The sequence below is a fragment of the Zosterops lateralis genome (assembly GCF_965231275.1).
Source record: "Zosterops lateralis genome assembly, chromosome: 12".
Taxonomy (NCBI): Eukaryota; Metazoa; Chordata; class Aves; order Passeriformes; family Zosteropidae; genus Zosterops; species Zosterops lateralis.
In genome coordinates, this window is record NC_139772.1 from 5,423,763 (window position 1) to 5,438,639 (window position 14,877).

The 14,877-nt window shown below is 41.0% G+C and overlaps 1 long non-coding RNA gene across 3 annotated transcripts in view; it reads left to right on the forward strand.

Moving 5' to 3' along the window:
- The first annotated feature begins 1,766 nt into the window (after positions 1-1,766).
- Positions 1,767-14,877, forward strand: part of LOC310914366 — a 51,954-nt gene continuing 38,843 nt past the window's right edge. For all 3 annotated transcript variants that reach the window (XR_014591013.1, XR_014591014.1, XR_014591015.1), the window contains exon 1: positions 1,767-1,910. This is a non-coding gene — a long non-coding RNA (uncharacterized lncRNA). The remainder of the gene's footprint in view (positions 1,911-14,877) is intronic.

Below are 14,877 nucleotides of genomic sequence, written 5' to 3' on the forward strand. Positions count from 1 at the left end.
TCACTCTGAACTTTGGTTTATGAGGTTCCTGTCCCAGGCAATGATGGGAGGTCAGTGCCACCAGACAATAAAGCAAAGTGCCTGTTACAAGTCAGCCCATTAACTTTTTTTCCCAGCAGTTATATTAAGTGGTGAAAATATTCTCTGAATTTCAGGCATGCCAACGTTGGCCCTATTTATATCTGCATCATCTGAAAAGGTGGGGCCTGCCTGCTGTGGGATGATACAGACACATGGCAGTGCTAAGTCCGTAAAACCCTGGCTTGACTGAACAAAGAGCTTTAATAAATGTGATGGGTTTTGGAGCCTGTAGCTGGAATTTTTCCTTCTCTTCAGTTACACTAATGCATCCAATAAATTAATGAATATAGGGATACCTTAATGCCAAACAAAGGATTGCTGCTTCTTGTAGTCCATTGACATTTGTAGATGCTTTTGGTGTTTTTTGGGAGTTTTGCTCTTGACTTCACCAGGGCCAGGATTTCTCCTGAGGAGTGTTCCCACAAACAAAAGCAAGAGTAAGAGCTTCTGAACTGATTTGTGTGTGCCTTAGATTTCCCCTCAGCACTATTTGTTTGTCCCAAGAAATAAAATAAGTGCCACTGATGCATTCATATCCTTTTCAATTTGTCTAACACAAAACAATAGTTTCCACTTCTTTTGTGTGATTTATGTTCCCTTAATGCACAACTGGTGCTTCGACATGCTGCAGAAGAGAATTTGTTGGACACGGTAATGCTGATAGAAAAATGTTCTCTCTGTTTAGATGTCATGACTATTTCCCTTTTCAAGTGAAAATTCTAGTGTCACATACAAATGTTACCTTTTCCCCTGATTATCTTGTAGAAAGCTGATAGTTTTGGAATAGATACAGATTTTTAATGCAATGCTATGGTTCTGGTTTATAGAAAAATGGATCAATTACCAAGGCAGGCTTCAAAGAGGGAGACTGCCCTAAGTTATAAATGGCTCAGTCCCTTAATTCTGTCATAATCCTATTTGATATATAGTTCTCAGTGCTGCTGAATCCTTTTAGGGCTCTTTGATCAAGTGAGTACTTTCAAATGTGATGCCTCCTGTCATCTAACCCCCTAAAAATAACACAACTTGCCATTTAATTTCTGGAAACATTCATTTTTCCTGCCTTTCTTTTTTTTTTTTTTTTTTTTTTTTTTTTTTTTTTTTTTTTTTTTTTTTTTAAGCAAAACAAAAAGTCTCACTTTCACATTAGCTAATTTAAGGGGAGAAAGAAGGACTACCAGAAACAAGAGGTTTGTTTTTGAATTTATCAAAGATTCTCTCCACTATTCCTTAGGCTGATAGCCTGAGCTGTAGCAGAGAGAGGTACTTGGATGTTGATGTTCTGGGTTTTGCTGAGGACTGAATTAATTGAGGATATCGAATGTATGAGAGAATATCATAGACAGCTTCTGCTTTCAAAAGTAACAAATTGTTTGGTAATTATTTTGAGGTACCTTACTTTATGCCTTGAAATTCAACAATAAGGAGCAGATCTCTGTGTAGTGCCTCATGTCTGGCTTTTTTCAGTCTCCTGATGAGTCTTTCCCAGATTAGGTCATGGGACTCATTAGATGTGCATGTTTGACACAGATCCTTTTCTTCCTCCCAATTTTTAAAAGAACACCAGGAAATTGTACAGTTACTAAGCCTGAGTTAATATTTTTTATATTAGGATGATGTGGTGCCAGAACTCCTGCTTTTCTGTTGGGCACTATAACTGCTGTCACTGCTACTCAAAATCCAGCTCTGTAAGGAAGAAAAGCACGCAAATGGAAGGTTTAATATTTGGCATATGAGAAGCTCTTTGTTTTCCTTCCCCTTTGCAACCGCTGTCACTAAGTTACATTCAGCACTGGTGTTCTTTCTTCCTGTAACTGATATGCACCCAGGTAAGCAGATCCATCGACTTAACAGAGGCAACTCAAGAGAGTGAGGGATTTTAGGATCAAATTGTCCAGACCCGTGCAAGGTTTTCAGCTCTTCTAGTTGGAAATTGGCAGCTCCTGGAGCTACACTTGGCAGTTTCCTGCAGGAGAAGCTTGGTCTGGGGCAGCAGAACCCCAGGAGGGAAATTTGGCTTGCACAGAGCCATGGCTTGCTCAGCACCTCCCATTTTGCCCAGCTAGTTATGTTTTCCAAGAGATCATTTGTGTCCTGGAGAAGGAAAATGCTGGAGGAGTGTGGTTGAGGTGAATCTTTCAGACCTCTCCCCCGATGTGAAATGAGTTTGAACTTTGTCCTCGTGGAAGCTTTGGATCTGTGGGCTCCGTGGGGAGCCGTGGCTCACACTGTGCACACTCAGCAGTGGCAGCCTGCAGAATTTGGCTTCTTTTCTATCTTTGTATCTCAGCTTAAAAGCCAGTCAGCTCTTGGCTTTCTTACACATGGCTGTGACCTGTCTTTCTGCAGACATCTCCTCTTGAAAGGTAACGAGGAGAGGTTAAATCTTCGGTGTCGTTGTAAATACTCTTAAAAGGTAGATTAAATCTCCATGTCTGTCTCTTGGAGCAATTAGATTTGCCTACAGCCCTCCAAATGAAGTGATGGGAGCATGACAGCCAAATGCTGTCATGATAGAACCAGGCTGGCTTGTAAAAAGGGCTACTCAATGATGCAGCTGCTCTGTGCCTGTAGAGGACTGGATGTTTTCTCCCATAGAAATAGATTATCCCAACCAATCCCATGTCCCTGTTTCAGACCAGCTCTCCCCCAGCATTTAACAAGTAGAACAGACTATCACAGACATAGTTCCAACCTGTTCAGATGTTATTCTGCTTCTGCCTACAGGTTATTTTATGTTCAGCTGGAAACTTGAGCATTTTGAACTCCTGAACCACCATCTGCTCAATCTATAGAGTCTGTTTATCAAAGGGTTTAAGTGCACTGTAAGGTCCAAACCATTTTATGGAGCCTTGCCAGCTGAGATGAAATATTAGTTGCTGTATATTTTGAAAAACTGTCGCTTTGTAGGCCAAAAGAGCTTGGAGATCCCAGCTGGTAATCAAAGACCAGTGTCACATTTTTTATGGTTAGAGGCTCCACTGGTCCCAGATTCTTTAGAAAGTGAACTGATAAATTAGCCAATCAAATTTAGATCTGACTTAAATCCAAAATGCCATCGCTGAAGACCTGTATCACCAACAATAAGCACTGCAAAAAATCAGACCTTGTGAAAGTAAGCATGTAAAACATCTATGCAAGATGTTTAGCTTCACGTTCAATAAATCCCTCCTTAGAAAACAAAAGCTAAACACAGGCGTGATCCTGCAAGCACTTCTGCCCAGGTGGAGATGTCCTAACCTGTCACCATCAGGGTCTGAAAGGGTTTGCTATTGATTCCTGTGGGTTAGATGTGAGGGCTCTTTATTCCTCTCCACCCACAGGGCAGATCACTGTGGAGGTTTCAAAGGCTTTGCTCCTTGGTCCTGTATTGCAATTAGTGACAATTGAGTCTAATTTTGCACCTTACTACTCAGTGCTTGGGCTGATCTAGAAAAGGCCATGCTCTGAGATGCTGTGTGCCATGGAATGGATTTCCTGAGCCTTTAGCCTGACCTCATGTTGAGGGAGAAACTCCCTCTTTTAGAGCTGGTTTTGCTGGCAATGTGGCAGCCCTGGACTCACAAGAGTGGTGTGCAAATTGTCTGAGGGTGGGGCAGGTGTGCCTGGCTTCCAGGGTGAGAACAAGGCAGAGGCAGTGCCTTTGGAAGGTGCCTTCTCCAGCATCTGCCCAGTTTGACAGGCCACACAGCCTGAAGGAGGCATCTCTTGGTGGTCTTGGGAAGTGAGGAGTGGAGCAAATGAGGGGATTATAGCACTCTCTCCTTGGCCTGGATGCTGCTTTGTGCAGCAGACTCGTGAGCAAACCCCAAACCTGTGACATCTCCTGCTGTGCCCAGCTCTGCGGGCAGCAATGTCACCTGGCACTTGGCAGGACCTCTGTGAGACCCTGGGCTTTGGCAAGAGGGGGAAGGGGAAAGTGGGATTACTCCTGAGAGGAGCCCCGAGCACACAGCTGTCCTAGCTGAGACACTTGCCAGCCTTCTAAAATAAACCCACACACAGTCACTCTTTTCTGATCAAAGAATGAAGTGGCTTAAGCTGGATAAAGCCTGTGTTGGTGACAGACTTCACTGCTAGGGCCAGCTCCTGCATTTACTTCATTTAGTGATGGCTTTTAAGGATTTTGATTTAATTCTTTGGGTCTTAAACATAAGCAGAAAATTTTCATAACTAATCATACATTTTTGTTTTAATTATGGAATTTGGCAGCTTCAAAGCAGAATATCCTCTCTGCAGTGTTTCTTGTAAAATGTTCTATTAAAATGTATTGTTCTATCCTTTTCCTCCGGCTGAGTTTAGCACAGGGTAGCTAAAGAGACCACAACAGAGCAATTTGCTCAAGACTTTTCAAGGAGAAATTGTTTTGAGTGGCTGTATAACCTCCAGAGCCCCAGAACACATCTGATTTCTCCTCACCTCTGCTGTGACTTGTCCCATGACATGGGACTATCGATAATGTATGTATCTTCTTACTGTACTGCTCAGTACATTCTCCTGGAGGTAGCTCTGGTTAGAAAGCACTTGAAGTTTCCTTACACATCTCCACTTCCCCAAGGGATCAATGTCTTGATGGATCACATTCAAACACATTCAACATCTCACGGAGGGTGTGCGAAAGGACAACAGAATCACTTTCACTCTATCCATATCCATTTCCTACTGCACTCCCTGTTTTACAACTATTGGCATGCCTGGAGGGAACAGCATTTCTCAAGGTCACAGGAGGTGGAAAATAGCCACTGTTGAGGTACAGAAATTTGTGAATCAGGGTGGTAAAGGCACGACCTTTATCTAACTCCAAGGAGAAGTTGGGATTTGGGATTTGCTGGTGGTGGCAGCGTCTCTGTCTGTACAGTGGGGTTGTGGTGATTTTTTTAGCCTTTACAAACAAGGTTAAGTGCTTATTTTTTAAAAGTTAGTAATTTTTTAAAGTTAATAAATTCAGTAATTTTTAATAATTTTAATAATTTTAATTTTTAACTTTTAATAAAGTTAATAAAGTTAGTAATTTTTTAAAGTTAGTTATTTTTTAAAGTTAGTAATCTTTGCATTTTCAGGGTAAGAATAATTTCCTAAGCTTGTCAACTTTACATTACAGGAGTGAAGGACAATGAGATCCCAGTGTTATCATGTTTCACCTCCCAGCGTGGTCTGTACATGTGCCTTACAAAGTGCAGGGCAGTTTTAGGCACTGCACACTTTCTATTATGTAGAATACTTTATCAGTATTAAAAAGGAGACTTTGACAGACCATAGCCTGGGAGTGGCCAGCAGTGAGCAGTCATTTACAAGAGTTTTTTACTGACACTCGTGGAGGGGGGGGAATTAAATCTCAATTTTCCACATCCAAGAAAAGAGCCCCAGCCATTTGGTTTCGAGGGAAGAAGGAAGAAGCACATTGCTTCTTTGTAGCCTTGAGATGAAATGTCAAGTGCCTGTGAACCTGTCCCAGCAGAGCCTCTCCCAAGTCAAAATGATGTATTTTGGATCTGCCAAAAGGAATATTTGTCAGTGTCAGTGCAACTCAATCCAGCCACGTGTGATTGAGAGTGAACACAGACCAGGCAAGTGCATGGAGCATCCTGCAAGAGATCCAGTTACTGTTGGAACTTTCTACCACAGATTTTTCTAAATTTTTTTTTTTAATAGAAAACATGATTTATGGAATTTTCTGAGAACAAATTTCATTATCATCACAAAAGTATTCATCCTTCATTGAGGAAAGCAAATGAAGTATCTTGTTTCTACTTGGACTTCTTGAGTTTGTGGTTTTAGAACCGAATTAAGTTTTGGGTTCCTTTGACATGTAATCTGCTTCTACCCTGACTGCCAGGATGTCTTATGGGAGTTGTAGTTTTCTGGTACCACAGTTCCAAACTTCATCATTGTCAAGACAAGGTTAATCTTCCACAATCTTTAGCTGAACCAGTGCTCATACCCCAGGAACCTGCTGACTGTCAGCTGAGTAAGGGGGATCTTTGACTCAAATCTGGAGTCCATGTGCCAGAAGGGATGGATTGAACAGGGAACAGCTGATTTTGGTCTGCAAAGACCTGCAGATTTCATAGCCTTGTAAAAGCAGGAACCAGATGTATATTTTAATGAAATTTAATGAATTCACTATTGAGCTGCCAGGAAGAGAGGGAAGTTGAGATGATAAGAACTGAAGTGAGGCATTTACTCATTTCTTCGCAGAATTTATTGGGTCAAAACCAAGAAATATTTAAGCTGAGCTTTTGAGAGGGCTGTAGGTTCCCAGTGCCCGTTGGCTGTCAGGAGCTGCCAGGCATACACCTTTTTGATTTTTATGGAAAATCTAAATGGACTCAGTGGATTTTTTTCTTCTGCTCTTTTTTTTTTTTTTTCCTTGGAGTATACTGTGAAATGTGTGTGGTGCCTGTATGTGATGGGTAAATCCTTCTTTCCTGAGAAAAGTGGTTTAGATATTGTGTAGCATCATGCATAACACTCTTAAAGTGCCAGTCCTACAGTATCTCAGGTATTCCTTGACTTAAAAAGCTTGTCAGAGGGGGATGCTTATTTCCTTATTTTACAAACTGGGAAACCAAGAGACAGAAGAAGCTCTGTGCAATCACACAACTGGATCAGGAAGATATTCTGGATTTCCCCGTGTGTTTATTTTTCCTGTGTTCTGTTAGCATTGGCTCAAGTGCACCTTGCAGCAGTGATGGCATTCCCATTAGCACATGGCTTGGATGGTGGGAGCTTCCACACAGATTAATAAAGAAGCAGAGTTTCTGTGCAGGCTTTATAGCCTGAAAAGATCATGGCATTCCCTGTGTGAGGAGAGCTGCCTAAAGTCTTCCTGCCTCTATTTGTGTGGAAGAGACATTTCAGCACATTTGACTTTGCCCAACTTAAATGTTTGTTTCACTTTGCAAGTGATATTTTGTAAATATTTGTCAGTTTGCCAATGTTTGTGCCTCTTGCAGCCTTAAACAAAGCTTGTTCCTGTTAGTGAACATATCTGCCTTTTGGCATCTTTTCATTTCATTCTTAGGATTCCATATGTTTTTAACACACTGAAAATAAATTCTTACTGCTGGTAATTCTGCTGCCCTTAAAACCTTTTACCTCTTTTATCACTTTTCTACAGTTCTTACTTTCTCATTTTTATCTGTGGCTTTCAATTCTCTTCCTCTTTCCACCCCTATTTGTTATCTGTTTTATTTATGCATACTTAGGATTCATAAATGGCTGCATTTCCTTCTCCCTCCATTTTACCCACTGGCTCTTTCTTTACTAATTGTGTCCTTCTGAGCTAATTAACAATGCTCTTAGTATCAATCACAACTTTCTGTTTACATTCTTTGTACTACTGTAAGTGGCAAGGTTGGTTTAGCCAATAACTTCACAAAAAGCAGCCAGGTCCAGGGCAAGTGAAGGTCCAGGGCAGGAAGAGAAATCTAAAAATGTCCTTTACATTTGACTCGACTCTTACTCTGTCCAAATGCCCTGACAAATTTCCACTTGTCCTTAGGATGACTGAGGTGGATATAAATAAACCCCGACATGTGACCGAGCAAGGAGTGTGAGGGGTTGAAATCCCATCCCAAATAATCAATCCCACTGCAATTTCCTAAGTAAGATTGGAGAAGGGATAAGAGTCAGCTGTACTGAGCAGCAGTGATTAGCCTCATTTACCCTGAATTGCCTGGGAATGGCGAGGTTGTGTGATTGTATAAGTCACCAGCTGAGCAAAAGTGTTGAGGGAAAGGATGGAAGGAGGGTCTGGGTTTGTTTCTAGGTGATAGAAAGCAGTTGGCCATGAACTGTGCAGCTCTGGAGTTCCTGTGCAAATTGCTATTAACTTCATGGCCAGCTCAGTGCAGAGATTTTGTGAATTGCTTGGGACTTTAGTATTTGTGTTCAATTTCTGCCATATTCTTGCAGTTGCCTTTTTTTTTTCTTTTTTTTTTTTTTTTTTTTTTTTTTTTGTTCTCAAGTAGAGACCTGTGTGTTTCTACCTTGAGTTTTGCAAGCAGCATTAAAAGCACTCTTAGGTTAAACTGAGTCTAAGAGGAGCAGGGTAACCCCAGGCTGGTCTCTAGGATGCTGCTGGCTCACCGTGTGGAAAACTAAGATCTGCTTTGGCTCGAGGAACAGGCTCACATTGAGGGGCCCTGGCAGTGGAGGAGCAGGTGTGTGCTCGCTGCAAATGAGTTCCCCTGGCAGCAGTGCAGGGATGTGTGCCTACTGCTGATCAGTGCTGTGCCTGGCTCCAGCTCATTCCATCAGGATTTGCTTTTCTGAGCACTTAAAATCAATATAAATTAATAAAAAGAAACCCAACGGCCCATAAACAACATTAGCTATGGAGATGTTAAAATGCAAGCAGTCAAACTATATTTAATCCACTCTCTCACATTAATGTTGGGCAAGGGCGCATTTTTAAAATGCTGCTATTGGATTAATAGCAGATGTTGCTCAAAGGAAATAATCAATGATTCTCATGGAGAGTTGGTTTGGAGGAGGCTTCTTGGGGCCATCAGCAGTCAGTGGTGTGTGCAGAGCTGCCCAGTGCAGAGTGACTCTGGGCTGTGTCAGGGCCAGCCTGGCTCTGTGACCAAGAGCCCTCCTTTGGCAAGACCCAGACAGGCCCCCCTGCAAGCTGTCAAAAAATGGACTGAATTTTTTCATTATTGCTCTGAGATCCATTTCTTCCCAGCTCAGTCCTTGCCTGGCTCCAAGATAGTATCTTTATAGTTCTCTGAAGTTCACCAGGGATTTCCATGCTTTTGATAAAATAACAGTGTTTAATATTGAATTATGTACCAATGTTCTTTGGGAAGTGTATCCTCATTTCAGTGGAGTCCCTCCATCCAGTGTTACAACATCTTCCCTGCTTTGTGTGTATCAGACTTCTCTGGTCTGACATAATTGGCTAGTTTTAATTATTTTATGAGTTCTGGCATAATCTAGCACAGAACTGAAGTATCTCCTTCCTATTTCATTTCTGTGGATACACAAAACATTTCCCTGTGCAGCAACAAGGCTCAGCCTGGTCACGCAAGCTCCAGAGAGCTGCTGGGAGCTCTGATGTGTCTATACCACTGTTGCAGCATCCAAAAAGTGAGCAGAATGCTTGTCCTTCCTGTGTGACACACAAATGAAATGCCACATTTTGGTGTAGAAACAGAGGGGAAGGTTTGCCCTGCACTGTCAGTGTCACAGGGCTGGAGAGGGTGAGGGAAAAGGGGAAGGAAGGATGTGGCAGACAGTTCTGTGGGGAGCTTCCATCAGCTGTAAACCTTGGTGCAGGGCACTCACAGCCTTGAGTCTGACCCCAGCATCTCAAAAGTACCTGAAACCAGCAGCACCTTGGCTGGTTGGGACCTTTCTGCACAGGGAAACTCATGGGAGGAATGAAGAAGCTGAGAACACTTCACAGTAGTAGAGGAGGTTTGAGGCTTTTGGTCAAAGCACAATCCAGGCTGTCTTTGTCTTCAAGATATCTCAAGGAAACATCCTCCCTTCTGCCTGAAGTAGATTCATATTTAGACCTCTCTTCTTTCTCTAATACCTGTGTATAGGTAGTTTGTAAATACACACACACACATATATCTCTCTCTCTATATATATATATGCACACACACACACTCCTATATACCATAACCTCCCACCCTCTTCCTATTGTAAGGGTTTTTTTAAAAAAAACATTTGTGATTATACAGCATCTTGTAAGGAATTAAGAAGTTCATAATTATTTATAAAGTTAATACTTATAATGAAATGGTTGCACTTTGATGTCTGTGTATGTTTTCTGAGCTAGAATGACCTATATTGTAGAGGTATTATGTGTAGTAGGTGATGCAGGGATTGGCTTGGGAATTACCCATGTTTAATGAACACTAAAATTAGAATTTGACTGAAATCCACATAAATGGCTCGACAGCAAGTTCGACTGCCCCTGGGGAGCTGTGGGCAGCTCAAATTTACCCACAGGCATTTTTGAAAATGTTTTTTTTGAATCAGCATAGTGTGCTTTTTGGAGCAGAGAGTGCAGCTTGCACTTTAAACTCCCTTCTCTTCACTTTGTCCCCCATTTTGGCGTTGAAAAGCCCTCCATGGAGAATAGAGAATGAAGTATGTTGCAGGTATAATATATGCTACACTGGTGGGGTTTTTTTTTTTGCAGTACTTGCCATGGGAAGTCTTCTGCTTTCCCTACATGGTGGCCTTATTGCTTTTACTCTTGCTATTTTGAATTCCCAAATATTTGGCCTCTTCTGTGGGTATGTGTACTTTGGACAGTGCAAAACCTGGTTTAGCTGTTCTCCATCTTGCTGCCCACCTCTAAAAGCCTACAGCCATAGAGAATCCCTGCTTTCTGAAGGCCTTTTTTTTTTGTTTTCATGTTGTTCTCTCACTCTGAGCAAAGATGAAGCTGTGCCTTTCTTTAACCATAAAGAGAAGGGGTTTAATTATCCTTCAGGAGACCTGCTTTTATAATGACTATTAATTCCTGGTCACTGAAGGAAAAAACATTCCTGAAAGAACAATATACAGAGCTCTCACTCTGCACAGGCCTGGGGAAAAAAGACCAGTCTTAATTTCCTTGCATCACCCCAAAAAAGGAGTCAAGAAACACTGACTCCAGTGTTATTTCTGTTCAGGATGCAGATGTAGGCTGTCCTTTGCTCCTTTTGCTTTGTCCCAGCAGCTGTCTGGTGGCACTGAGCTGTGCCATGGCCATGACTTTGGGGTGTCTGGGTGTGTGTGACAGGACAGGAGTTTTTTGCTGCAGAGCCAGGCAGGAATGGTTTGAGCCCATGGCCTGTTTAATTCACAGCCCAGTTGTGCAAGTGGAAAAGTATTGCAATTATAATTGTCGCCCAGAGTCACTGTGAGAATTCTTCTTGAGATTCAAGGGGAAATTTGCTGATTTAAGAAGCCAGCATTTTTCCAGAAAATCTTTGAGCAAATGAATATCCCAAGTCTCCAGGGGGATACATTATGTTATTGGTGGGTTCATCTGCAGGACTTTGGTTCAGGAGGCATATATCTCCTTTTAGGATGTCCCTGGAAGGAAGCTCTAGGTAAAATGGAAGAGTATAACACTGGTTTTAAGCTGTTTAATTGGAATTTGTGAGATGACATGACTGTAAAGAATTAAGTCCCCCTGTGCCTTCTTAGTTGGTGTACTCTGGATTCAGTTTTTTGCAGTTTTATGTTCCTAAGCCTGAACTGTAGCCAAGCCTTTTAAAACTTGTCTACATTGCTGCTTCTCTCCTTCTTCTTGTCCCTTCTTCTTCTCGTTTTTCCCCCCAATTTTGTCTTGCCTGATAGCAGCAGGATGTTGGCTGGAACAGACAAGCCTTTTTATTTCTTTTGACTGTTTCTGCAAAGCTTGATGAGGAATTTGCATAATCAATGAGGTAACCCTGTCACCCCAAACATGGAGTCTTTAAAGACAATAGTTTTATGCAAATTAGATATTGATGGTGTAATGATTAATTGGCCCCAAGCCTTTATTAATATGCAATTGTTGTAGTGTAACATGCATTTGTAATTATTTTGGTTTGGTTGTTCAAACAAGTGGTGGGCACTTAATTGCTTGCAGCAATTGAAGAGACAGGATATCAGAGAGAAAAACAAAGATGTGGTTAACTGGCTGATATAATATTAGATTTCCTTGGTGTCTATGGGGTTACATGGTCAGATTCTCAGGTGATAAAAAGCAACACGACTCTCTGGCAATAAATAGAACTATTCTGACTTGTAGCAGCTGAGGATGAGATTTGAGATGTTCCCAAACTCCAGTTTCATGTTGTGTTTGGATCATAGCAGAGTGGGGATGGTGAGCTGTGTTGTTGATTGCTGGTGGTTATTATTATTAAAAATAAACAACTTTGTTTCCAAGGGTTGCAATGAGCTAAAAGAATTCATCAGTGAGAAGCTTCTTGGACTGTTTCAAGCAAATAAATAAGTATCTGAGCTACTTTACAGTGTCCAAGGTGTTTATGTGCCTTTCCAGCTAGTTTGGTATCTATTTTCCATGCCCTTTGTCTTTAGATCTGCATTTAGCAGACAGGGAAAAAAGTCTGTATTTGGAGGTGACAAATCCTACATCTCCAGAACTGTGCTTAAGCTGTCAACTGCCAGGTGTTGGTAGTGTATGAATTTACTCTATTTTTGCAGAGAGAGTACATTTAAGTTGGGAAGTTTCTCTCCTGGGGGACCTGGAGGAGATAGCAGAGGGATCCACATGGGAATAGTGGACAGAAAGGTAGCAGCTGAGTGTTATTAAGATCTTCTAAAAATGAACTCAGGTAATAGTTATAGAAACATAAATATTAACTTGGTATATAATTATAATTCTATTATTATTGTACCTATTGTAGCAATGAGCACATTCAATGAGAAAGAATCTACAAAACAGAATAGAGAAATGGGAGTGAGTAAAGTGTAACAGATCCTTCTGGGCAGACAGACAGCAAGATGTCATTTACCTCATCAACAGAAAGCAGAATTACTTAGAAAACATGCAACTTTTGTTCTTTATTCCATCAAATGAAGGACTGGGAGTGGGAGAACTGTGTATGTAGTGTGGGTAGGACTTGACTTGGCCATGATACACTTTGGGGCTGAGAGTGCAATCCTTTGGGTTCCTCAGTCTTGCTGTGGTCTGTTGTTTCCTAAAGCTCTGTCCAAATTCCTATGATATAAAGCTTATTCTTGGTTCCTCAAGAGGCACAAAACCCAAGGAGAACCCACACCCCATTTTTATCCCACTTAACAGGACAAATAACAGTGTGTGTGCATTGTCCTGAGGTTGGTGCTGGTGTGTAAAATAAAATCTGTTTTTAAAATAAAATTTTTGCATGGTCAAAATGAAGCTATAATTTTCCCCAAATCGTTGTAATAGAGTGGCTGATGAGATCTAGGTTGTTTTAAATTAATGGTGTTATCACAAGGAAAAGGAAATGTAGAGCTTTGCTTTCAATCTTTTATGAAATCTCTTATTTTTGTTTAAACCCACTTATGATAGTGGGGATTAATTATACAGATCCACTCTATTTTGGTTGGTGTCCTTTGACATAGGGGTCAAATATAAAATGTGTCCTGTGTTCTTTTCTGTGATATATGCTCTGCTTCCCAAGTAGGAAAATACCATTTAATCTCATTATGGATTCATGGTCTTTTTTTTTAATGTAGAGCTAATAGACAAGACAACAAATTAATGCTCATATCATCTATATAAAGAGTTCAAGCAGATGTCTTTGATCTTTTCATTCACTGAGAGAAATTGGTGCCAAATGGTTTTAATTTGAAATTGACTGAGCTAAAAAGCTGCTCAGGACTGAGGAAGTTCCATCATTAACCTGTGCAGCAACATCTTCTTTACCACCCGTTTGAAACTCAAGGAAGAAAGTGGGTTTTCTTACATTTGGATAGTATCACCCACAAATGCTGCAGCAAGACTTTTAATTCCTCTCAACAGAGGAGAAATTAATTCTATTAAGGAAGAAATGATGCCTTGAGTGGCCAGGAAGGTCGAGTCAAAGGCAGAGTAAAAGAAGACCTGCTGATCTTGGGCTGGTCATATTGCCACTATAAGAGAAAGTAATACCAAGTGACCCAAAATCATGGACTTTAAGAGGGAACTTCACAGGCTCCTCTTGAATTCATCACTGAGCATCATGAGCATCATGAGTTGCCAGGTAATTTCTCAGCCTGTGAGCAGCTTGTTCAGTAAATCCTTTGTAATCTTTCCCTATACCAGCCAGTGATAAGAAACAAAGAAACCTCCCCTTATCTACCAGTTAATTATAATCTTTAGGAATTGAGAGGCAACTCAACCAACATCCAGAGGAAGGGTGCAATGCTGGCCAGGTGTTAATATCTGTTTAAAAATGAGAGAGAATTAAAAACAGTCCCAGAGCTAGCAAGAATCACAGCATCTCTCAGCTGAGATATAATATTAGAAAGGAAAGAAACAATAAGATGAATAATTTTACAAATTTTGAACTCTCTCCCTCAAATCTGATGCAGTTTGGTTCAGGAGGGCAAGGACGTGCAGGAAGAAATAAAGTCACAAATGGGCACACAACTGATTGCATTCACCAGTTTTAATTCGATGGGTAATATAAAATATATCCCTTAATAATTTAAAAAACAAGTGAAGCCTCTTCAGCAAAAATAAAATAAAGCTCTATCTTTATGTGCAAAGGTGAAAACAGGAGGTCCAGCAGCAGAACAGCTCCTTCCAGGCATCTACAGCAGCGAGTGCCTCAGGGAATGACCAAATATTGAGTGAACAAGGGAGGTTTCCACGCCAAAACCAGACCTTTGGTCAACTTTTTGTTGCATCCTGTCCCTCCTGGGCCTCTGGATCAACCCTGGGCTCCAATCAAGGAATCCTCCTGTCTCAGGAGACATCCCAGGGTGTAAAACTGCAGGGCAGCAGAGCCAGCTGTTGGTCACAGCTCCAGCTCTTTCTGAGGTCCATTGAGAACACAAGTTTTAATGCAGCAAAATCAGACTAAATGCAATGCAGAGCCATAAGTTTCATCCTAGAAAGGATATACTGAACATGTCTATCAAGGCCATAATCTGTAAAAAAATTCAGAGTCCTATCTTAGAGATGCTACTGTACATCTGAACAAATGTTACAGGATTGAATGAAGTTCCTCACTTTACACTGGCCCAGAAAATCTAATCCACAGTCTTTATTCTCTCTAACATTGCACATATATTTAAAGTATAATATATAATTTTAAACTGTGTATTATTTATCCATAAGAATGTTTGTAGGATAAATAAAACATT